This window comes from Mirounga leonina, unplaced genomic scaffold, assembly GCF_011800145.1.
Source record: "Mirounga leonina isolate KUSES-001 unplaced genomic scaffold, KU_Mleo_1.0 Mir_82, whole genome shotgun sequence".
Taxonomy (NCBI): Eukaryota; Metazoa; Chordata; class Mammalia; order Carnivora; family Phocidae; genus Mirounga; species Mirounga leonina.
Genome location: NW_023270825.1, coordinates 45,346,192 through 45,357,173, shown reverse-complemented (window position 1 = coordinate 45,357,173; position 10,982 = coordinate 45,346,192). Strand labels below are relative to the sequence as shown.

The 10,982-nt window shown below is 36.9% G+C and overlaps 1 pseudogene; it reads left to right on the top strand.

The window, feature by feature from the left end:
* Positions 1-420: 420 nt before the first annotated feature.
* Positions 421-2,273, top strand: LOC118002529 (annotated as a pseudogene).
* Positions 2,274-10,982: the final 8,709 nt, after the last annotated feature.

Sequence of the window (10,982 nt, the reverse complement as noted above, 5' to 3'; positions counted from 1 at the left end):
AGTTTTAGAAAATATGACTTCCTGCAGAAGTTCTTCCTATATCAAGAAAAAATTGAACCTCTGAATAGTAGTTCTGTAGCCACAATATAAATTATCAGTAAATTAAAATCTTCGTGCAAAGCAAACTTCAGACCCAGAGTTCTATCAGTCAAGGACCTTACAATTCCAATAGTATATATTGGATTGGATATATATATAATTATATATTTTATATATAATATTATATATATATAATATTTATATATAATATTATATATTAATAATAAGTATAATTGGATAAATTATATAAGTGAATAGAAAAAGATCAACTCCCTAACTTTTAAAAAATAAAGCGAGTATAACCCTGATATCAGTATAACCTAAGAAAATAGAGGACTTGTCATGACCTTAGTGAAAATCCTAAATAAGTTCAGTTAGAAAATGGAATCTGACAGTATGCAAAGGAGATACTACATCATTACCAGGATGGGTATATCTCAAATCCAGGATTAGTTTAACATTAAAACCAAAATATGTTTGGGGCGCCTGGGTGGCTCAGTCGTTAAGCATCTGCCTTTGGCTCAGGTCATGATCCCAGGGTCCTGGAATCGAGCCCCTCATCGGGCTCCCTGTTCGGCCAGGAGCCTGCTTCTCCCTCTCCCACTCCCCCTGCTTGTGTTCCCTCTCTAGCTGTCTCTCTCTCTCTCTCTGTCAAATAAATAAAAAAATAAAATCTTTTAAAAAAATATGTTTGATTAAATTCAACAGATTTATAATTTTTTGAAAAAGCTTCTTAATAAACGAATAAAAAGGACCATTCTAACCAGATAAAGTTACCTGACAAATACAGCAGCTAACATTATTCTTAATTTGATATATTGAAAACATTCTTGTTAAGCTCAGGAACAAGACAGGTAGCATAAAGGAGAAAAGATCTAAGTGGGTCTTGGGGTGAGAAAGACACCCCTGGAACTCTGGAACACTGTGGCCCAATCTAAGTAAATGAATCATGTTTATTGATTATAAGACTCAATATTTTTTTTAAATAATTTCTTCCCAAAATAATCTATACATTCGGTGCAATTCCAATCAAAATCCAGATGAAATTAGTGTGTGTTTGTGTATGTGTAACTTGTTAGACTATATCTATAATTTATATGTAAGAGCCATATATATAATTATGAAGAAGAACAAGGTGGGGAGATTTGCCTTACAGGTTACCTTATTAAAAAGCTATCGTGATTAAGCCTTTTGGCTTCCTGAGCAGCGTCATAGCTATTTGCAAGAACACACGCCTTACAAAAGGTGGCAAAAAGAGAGTCAAGAAGAAAGTGGTTGATCCATTTTCTAAGAAATATTGGTATGGGGGCTCCTGGGTGGCTCAGTCCATAAGTGTCTGCCTTCGGCTCGGGTCATAATCCCAGGGTCCTGAGATTGAGCCCCACATCAGGCTCCCTGCTCAGCAGGAAGCCTGCTTCTCCCTCTCCCACTCTTCCTGCTTGTGTTCCCTCTCTCGCTGTCTCTCTCCCTGTCAAATAAATAAATAAAAATCTTAAAAAAAAAAAAAAAAGATTGGTATATGTGAAAGCACCAGCTATGTTCAGTATAAGAAATATTGGAAAAACACTAGTCACAAGAACTCAAGGAACCAAAATCACATCTAATGGCCTTGAGGGTTGTGTTTTTGAAGTGAGCCTTGCTGATCCTGCAGAATGATGAAGTTGCATTTCAAAAATTCAAGCTAATTACTGAGGTTGTTCAGGGCAAAAACTGCCTGACTAATTCCATGGCATGGGTCTTACCCGTGACAAAATGTGCTCCATGGTAAAAAAATGGCAGACCCTGATTGAAGCTGATGTTGATGTCAAGAATACTGATGGTTATTTGCTTTATCTATTTTGTGTTGGTTTTAACACAACAGTCATATTCAGAAGACCTCTTATGCTCAGCACCAACAGGTCCACCAAATTTGGAAAAAGATGATGGAAATCATGATGCAAGAGTTACAGACAAATGACTTGAAAGAAGTAGTCAATAAATTGATTTCAGACAGCATTGGAAAAAGACATAGAAAAGGCTTGCCAATCTATTTATCCTCTCCATGGTGTCTTTGTTAGAAAAGTAAAAATGCTGAAGAAGCCCAACTTTGAATTGGGAGAGCTCATGGAGCTTCATGGTGAAGGTAGTAGTTTTGTAAAAGCTACTAAAAAAAAAAAAAAGCTACTGGAGATGAGACTGGTGCTAAAGTTGAATAAGTTGATGGGTATGAGCCAGCAGTCCAAGAATCTGTTTAAAATTCAGACATTTAATGGTGACAGATAAAAAATCTTACTTGTGATACCTTAAAAAAGGGTGTAATAAGGCAGTGTGGCTCTGGTTAAGGGATAGAAAAAGTGACCAATAGAATAGAACAGGATACCTAAACAGAACTGCACCTATATGGAAACTTGATTTGTGACAGGCTTTTTTTGTGGATCAGTGAAAGAAAAAATGGACTTAAAAAAAAAGTGTTAATACAATTTAAAATCACATCATTAAATCCCTACGTTCTACCAGGCACTAGAATAAATTCCAAATACATCAGTAATTGGAATAAGAAGGGCAAATGATAAAACTTCTTGAAAACCATATAGGAAAATATTTTCTGGCTTTGGAGTCCAAAAGGATTTTTTTTTTTTAAGATTGATTGATCGATTGATTTGACAGAGAGAGAGAGAGAGCATACAAGCAGGGAGAGAGGCAGGCAGAAGGAGAAGCAGACTCCCCACTGAGCAGGGAGCCCAATGTGGGATTCGATCCCAGGACCCTGAGATTATGACCGAAGGCAGACACTTAACCAACTGAGCCACCCAGGCACCCCCCAAAAGGATTTCTTAAAGATCCAAAAAGTATAAATCAGAAAGCAAAGATGGCAGCCAAAACAATCTTGAAAAAGAAGTCCAAAGTTGGAGGACTCACACTTCCAATTTCAAACTTTACTACAAAACTATAGTAATCAAGACACTGTGGTGATGGCATAAGGGTAGACCTACAGATCAATGGAGTAAAATGGAGAATCCAGATATAAATCCTTCCATTTACGGTCAATTGATTTTCCCCAAGGGTGCCAAGCTAATTCATGGAGAAAATAATGTTTTCAACAAATGGTGCTGGGACAACTGATTATCCACATGTGAAAGAATGAAATTAGACCCCTACCTGAACCCTACACAAAAATTAATAAAATGGATCATAGACTTAAATGTAAAAAAGCTGTAAAACCACTAGAAGAACGCATAGTAGTAAATCTTAGTGAACTTGGATTAGACAGTGATCTCTGAGATACAACTCCAAAAGGACAAGTGATAAAAAAAATAAATTTGAAAAATTGGACTTCATCAAAATTAAAAACTTTTCTGGGGAGAACTATACCATCAAGAAAGTAAAAGACATCTCATACAATGGGAGAAAATATTGACTGAAGATGGTAAAGAAAGCCCTCCAACAGAGCAAGAGATGCAAATGCTGGCAGTCAAGAAAGCAAGCCCTGTTAATACTAAGGTGTGAAGGCATATGGGCAGGGCACCAACAGTATCAGCTATACAGTCCCAGACTCTCTTCAGTAGTATTAGGCAGGCCCCAGTCTTAGCTTGAGTTTCCCCCCAAAGTATACATAACCTGAGGCAAAAGACTCATGTGCTATTACTTTATTAGGGCAAGCATTTCCAAGAAACAGGGGTAGGAAAGGAGAAGTAAAGTGAAGAAGGAGAGAGAACCAATATGAAATTGCATTGTGGACTTGGGACCATTATTAAATGCCAATGATTGCTTGATGTCTTGGGATAGTCCTTAAGAAGCTTTAAAAAACCCTTGGACTTTCACACTTGAAGATCCAAAAAGCACCTGAATACAATTTTTAAAAGACTAATTGGTTTTCCCCCCACAGGTAGTTAGTTGATATCTGTAAATTAATACTCTCTTAGACCTCATTCATACCTCAGGTTCCCTTTAATCAACATCCAACACATAATTGGTGGTAATGGATAGCAAGGATAATTGAAATCCGCATAATAATAGCTACCATTTAGTAAGTACAGGCAGTTTTATATAATGTCTAATCCTCACAAAGTAGCTTTTGTTATACTGATTTTATTAATGCCCAAGCTGAGATTCAGCTAACTTAAGGAACTTGGCCAATGTCACAAAGCTAGTAAGTAGCAGATCAGGTTTTGGAACCGTGTCGTCGTCTTCTTCTTTCTTCTTTCTTCTCTCTCTTCCTTCCTTCCTCCTCCTCCTCCTTCTCCTCCTCTTCCTCCTTCTCCTCCTCTTCCTCCTTCCTCTTCTCCTCCTCCTCTCTTCTCCTCCTCCTCCTCCTCCTCTTCTCTTCCTCCTTCCTCTTCTCCTCCTCCTCCTCCTCTTCTCCTCCTCCTCCTCCTCCTTTTTTTAAACTCCTGGAACAGTGCTTTCTACTATACCAGGATGCCTCTTAGAAGAAAGGATTGAGATTCCTAACTCTCCTCTTAGCCAATAATTTTTAAACCTGTTATTTATTTTTTAAATAGGTCATACAAATACATGGTTTAAAATTCAAGAAATGCAAAAGGATATTCAGTGAAAACTCTCCTTTTTGCCCTGTCCACGAGTCACCCAGTTCCTCTTTTCAGGGACAACTAATGTTACCACTTTCTTGTGTATCTTCTCCAAAATATTTATGCATAAATATGAATATAATTTTTTACCCTTTTAACAGAAATGGGTTATTCTAGGGTGCCTGGGTGGCTCAGTTGTTAGGCATCTGCCTTTGGCTCAGGTCATGATCCCAGGGTCCTGGGATCCAGTCCCACATCAGGCTTCCTGCTCAGCGGGAAGCCTGCTTTTCCCTCTCCTACTCCCCCTGCTTGTGTTCTCTCTCTCTCTCTCTGTCAAATAAAATCTTAAAAATAAATAAATAAATAAATAAGTGGGTTATTCTACCAAATGTACGCTGTTGTTAGACATCTTAGAGTATAAAAAAAATAAATGGTTGTAAGATTTTAGGCTTTATTGTGTATAAGAATATGTAAAAAGCACTTTTCTAAGATGGAAGTTTCTGATGAATTCTATTCAAACTATAATTTATTATTATTTGGCAAGTCTGTTACCTCTGCTCAATATAGCTTTTGTTTACCATATCTTCTTCAGTAAAGAGCCAGATATAAATATTTTAGGCTCTCTGTCATGACTATTCAACTGTGCTGTTGTAGCATAAAATTAGCCACTGATGATATGTAAACAAAAGGACAAATGGGTGGGTTCTAATAAAACTTTATTCACGAAAACATGTGGCAGGCCACATTTGACCTGTAGGTCATAGTTTCCTGACTCTCTAGGGGATACGTTTTAAACTAGAAAACGCACAGTTGTTTATAGCATACTGGCATTATTTGGGCACACCAGCATGATGAAATAAACCCCTGATTTTTACTGTTTGTCAATTTTTGTAGTGTAAGTACCCCCAATAAAATAGCTGAGTTCGATCTACCAACAGTTTAGCAATAAGATTGCAAAATTCCTAAATATTTAAGAATTGGTTCTCATGATCAGATGAGAGACAGTTACAGCACACCACTGCATGCAAAACCTTGAGATACAGGATAATGAATATACTAAGAATAGCTAAAGCCAAAGAAAATATAGGGAGAAAAAAGTTTCGCTTTTTTTTTTTTACTCTTGAAGGGTTTGATACACATGAATAAACAAAGTTTGTAGAATGTACCTTTCCATACTCACTAGTATTTATGTTGTTTTGTTTAATTATAAAACATGGAGAGAAGAAAATTTTATGTAGACAAAGAGATCACTTCTGTATCATCAGGAAGTCTAGTGACATTGGCACTGAAGTTCAGTGAAAAGTGAAAAGAGCTGGAACTAAAAGACGTGTGCATGTATAAAACATGTGTGTCTATGTTATATATGTGCATATATTATGTATATATGAATATTATAATATTTTATATATTTGGAATATACATATTTTATATTACATATCATTTTAACATCTTTTTCTGGTTTACAACTTGTTGCTTTTTTCTGTGTCTAGTGATTTTTTATTTGATATTAGATGTTCCAAACGTTATGTTGTTAAATATTTGCATTTTGTTCTCTTTTTCAGAGCTTTGAAGTTTGTTTTGGCACACGGGTTATTAGGTTAGTTGTGAATCAACTTGATATTTTCTTTTTTCTAAATTTTTTTAAAGGTTCTATTTATTTATTTAACAGAGAGAGACACAGCAAGAAAGGGAACACAAGCAGGGGGGAGTGGGAGAGGGAGAAGCAGGCTTCCCGCAGAGCAGGGAGCCTGATGCAGGGCTCCATCCCAGGACCCTGGGGTCATGACCTGAGCTGAAGACAGATGCCTAATGACTGAGCCACCCAGGCGCCCCTTTTTCTAAAATTTTTAAAAGATTTTATTTATTTGAGAGAGTGAACACGAGCAGGGGAGGGGCCAAGGGAGAGGAACAAGCAGACTCCCCGCTCGCTGAGCCTGGAGCCTGACTGGATCCCAGGACCCTGAAATCATGACCTAGCCATGAGCCATGACCTGAGCCAAAATCAAGAGCCAAGTACTCAACCGACTGAGCCACCCGGGCGCCCCTCAACTTGATATTTTCAAGGATTATTTTAAGTTTTATTAGAGTGTGCCTAGACCAGCCTTTACTCAAGGGCAAGTTTAGCTTTAATATTAAATCTTTGCCCCTTGGGGAGCCTGGGTGGCTCAGATGGTTAAGCGTCTGCCTTCAGCTCAGGTCATGATCCCGGGGTCCTGGGATCGAGCCCCACATTGGGCTCCCTGCTCCATGGGGAGCCTGTTTCTCCCTCTCCTTCTAGGAGATTGTTTCTCCCTCTCCTTCTACTGCTCCCTCTGCTTGTGCTCTCTCATGCTCTCTGTCAAATAAATAAAATCTTAAAAAAAAACAACAAACAACTTTGCCCCTCTGGGATTTCTGTTGGTTGCCTTGTTGCTCAGTGACGTCTCTCACCTCTGGCTGGGTGGAATTTGAACATCTCCTGGCTCTTTCTGTGCTCTGAGAATTGTGCAGCTTACGGCCTCTGGTAGTTGTCTGAAAACAGTTGTCTCATATCTTTTGTCCAGGTTTCTAGTTGTTTACTGTTGAAGAGCAAGTTCTGTACCAGTTAATTCTTCATGATCAGTCATGAAGCTCAACATCTTGTGACAATGTTGAATCTTTCAATTCCTGTATTTTTAGGTCTTCTTTGAAACTTAAACTATTAAAATTCTCTCCATACAATCTTATATTTAGAATTAGCATTGTTCCCAAGTCGTCATACTTTTATTCCATTGCAAATGGTATCCTTTTAAGATTTTTATTTTCTACCTGCTAGTTGCTAGCATGAAGGAAAAAAAAATATTATATATTGTTTTTTCTAAGCAGCAACTTTGTCTACTGATTTTTCTATCCAGTAATTAAAGTATTATTTTGAATTACCTAGAAATATTTTCAAATAAGGACTAATGATAGTTTTTTTTAATGTTTATTTATTTAAGTAATCTCTACACCCAACGTGGGGCTTGAACTCATGATCCTGAGATCAAGAGCCACATGCTCTTCCAACTGAACTAGCCAGGCACCCCTATGTTATTTCCTTAACTCCAATCCTTATATATGTGTGTGTGTGTGTGTGTGTATCTTTTCTTGCCCTACTTCAATTTTAAGGGTCTAATTCACTATTGAATAGATGTTCCTTTCTATTTCTAGTTAACTAGGATTCTTTAAAAATTTTAATTCCAGTGTAGTAAACATATAGTGTTATATTCATTTCAGGTGTACAATATAGTGATTCTGCAATTCTTTGTATTACTCAGTGCTCATCAAGATAAGTGTACTCTTCAAAAAACACAAGAAATAAACAAGTATTGGTAAGGTTGTGGAAAAAAAGGAACTCTTGGGCACTGTTGGTGGGAATGACTAGTACAGCTACTGTGGAGAACAGTATGGAGGTTCCTCAAAAAATTAAAAATAGAACTACCCTATGATTCAGTAATTGCACTACTAGGCATTTACCCAAAGAATACAAAAACACTAATTCAAAGAGGATACATGCACTCCTATGTTTATTGCAGCACTATTTACAATAGCCAAATTATGGGAACAGCTGAAGTGTTCCTCAGTAAGTGAATGGATAAAGATGTGGTATATATATATAATGGAATATTATTCAGCCATAAAAAAGAATAAAATTTTGCCATTTGCAACAGCATGGGTGGAGCTAGAGAGTATAATGCTAAGTAAAATAAGTCAGTCAGAGGAAGACAAATACCATATGATTTACTGATATGTGGAATTTAAGAAACAAAACAAATGAGCATAGGGGGAAAAAAAGAGTGAGAGACAAACCAAGAAACAGGCTCATTTTAATGATAGAGAACAAACTGATGGCTACCAAAGGGGAGGTGGGTTGGGGGGATGGGTGAAATAGATGATGGGGATTAAAAAGTACACTTATCATGAAGAGCAGTAAGTAATGTATAGAATTGTTGCATCACTCTGTTCTACACCTGAAACTAATATAACACTGTATATTAACTGTATTGGAATTAAAATTATAAAAACTTAATAAAAAAAGGTAAGTATACTGTTTGTATACTTTTGTATCCATTCACATGTTCTTTATCCGTTCATCAATCGATGGACACTTAGGTTGCTACCATAATTTGGCTATTGTAAATAATGCTGCAATAAATATAGGGGTGCACGTATGCCCTTGAATTAGTATTTCTGTATGCTTTGGGTAGTTACCCAAAGTAGTGTAATTACTGGTTTGTGAAATAGTCCTATTTTTAGTTTTTTAAGGAATCTACATACTGTTTTCCACAATGGCTACACCAATTTATATTCCCACCAACAGTGTAAGAGGGTTCTTTTTTCTCCACATCCTTGCCAACACTTGTTTCCTGTGTTTCTGATTTCAGCCATTCTGACAGGTGTGAGGTGATATCTGATTTTAGTTTTGATTTGCGTTTTCCCTGAGGTTGAGTGATGTTGAGCATCTTTTCACGTGCCTCTTAGCCATCTGTATATCTTCTTTGGAAAAATGTTCGTATCTTCTACCTATTTTTAACCAGATTATATTTTTTTGTTTTTTGTTTTGGTGTTGAGCTGTATCAGTACTTTATATATTTTGAATACTAACCCTTTATTGGATATATCATTTGCAGATATCTTCTCCCATTCAGTAGGTTGCCTTTTAGTTTTGTTGGTTGTTTTCTTTGCTATGCAGAAGCTTTTTATTTTGATGTGGTTCCAATGGTTATTTTTGCTTTTATTTCCCTTGCCTCAGGACACATATCTAAAAATAGTTACTACAGCTGATGTCAGAAAAATTATTGCCTGTACTTTCTTCTAGGGTGTTTATGGTTTCAGGTCTCACATTTAGATCCTTAATCCACTTTGAGTTTATTTTTGTGTATGATGTGGGAAAGTGGTCCAGTTTCATTCTTTTGCATGTTGCTCTCCAGATTTCACAGCACCATTTGTTGAAGACACTGTTTTTTTCCCATTGCATAGTCTTGCCTCCTTTCTTGAAGGTTAATTGACCATGTAAATGTGGGTTTATTTCTGGGCTTTCTGTTTTCTGTTCATCTATGTGTCTGTTTTTGTGCTGTGCCATCCTGTTTTGATTACTACAGCTTTGTAATATAACTTGAAGTCTGGAATGTAATACCTCCAGTTTTATTTTTCTTTTTCAAGATTGCTTTGGCTATAGGGGTCTTTTGTGGTTCCATACAAATTTTAGGATTGTTTGTTCTAATTCTGTGAAAAATGTTGTTAGTATTTTGACAGGGATTGCATTAAATGTGTAGATTGCTTTGGGTACTGTGGACATTTTAACAATATTTATTCTTCAGATCCGTAAGCATGGAATGTCTTTCCATTTCTTTGTGTCATATTCAATGTCTTTCATCAGTGTTTTTATGGTTTTCATTTTTTAAAAGATTTTATTTATTTATTTGAGAGAGAGAGAGACCATGAGCCGGGGACGGGGCAGAGGGAGAAGTAGACCTCCCACTAACCAGGGAGCCCGATGTGGGGCTTGATCCCAGGACCCTGGGATCATGACCTGAACTGAAGGCAGACACTTAACCATCTGAGCCACCCTGGCACCCTTATCCTTTCTCTTATTGATGTGATGTATTGTGTTGATTGATTTGTAAATATTGAAGCACCCTTGCATCCCGGGAATTAATCCCACTTGATCACTGTGAATGATTTTTAAAATATATTGTTGGGGCGCCTGGGTGGCTCAGTTGGTTGGGCGACTGCCTTCGGCTCAGGTCATGATCCTGGAGTCCCTGGATCGAGTCCCGCATCGGGCTCCCTGCTCGGCGGGGAGTCTGCTTCTCCCTCTCCCACTCCCCGTTTGTGTTCCCTCTCTCACTGTGTCTTTCCCTGTCAAATAAATAAATAAAATCTTTAAAAAAATAAAAAATAAAAAATAAAATATATTGTTGGATTCAATTTGCCAGTATTTTGTTGAGGATTTTTTCATCTATGTTCATCAGCGATATTGGCCTATAGTTCTCTTTTTTGTGTGTGGTGTCTTTATCTGGTTTTGGTATCAAGATAATGTTGGCCCCATAGAATGAATTTTGAAGTTTTCCTTCCTCTTCTGTTTTTTGAAAAGTTGGAGAAGAAAAAGTATTAACTCTTCTTTAAATGTGTGATAGAATTCACCTGTATAGCTTATTGGGAGTTTTTTGATTACTGATTCAATTTCATTGGTGGTAATCAGTCTGTTCAAATTTCCTATTTCTTCCTGGTTCTGTTTTGGGAGGTTATATGTTTCTAGGAATTTATTCATTTTTTTCTAGGTTGTCCAGTTTGTTGGCATATAACTTTTTGTAATATTCTCTTATAATTGCATTTCTCTAGTGTTGGTTGTTATTTCTTCTCTTTCATTTCTGAATTTGTTTGGGTGCTTTCTCTGTTCTTTTTAAAGATTTTATTTATTTATTTACCTGAGAG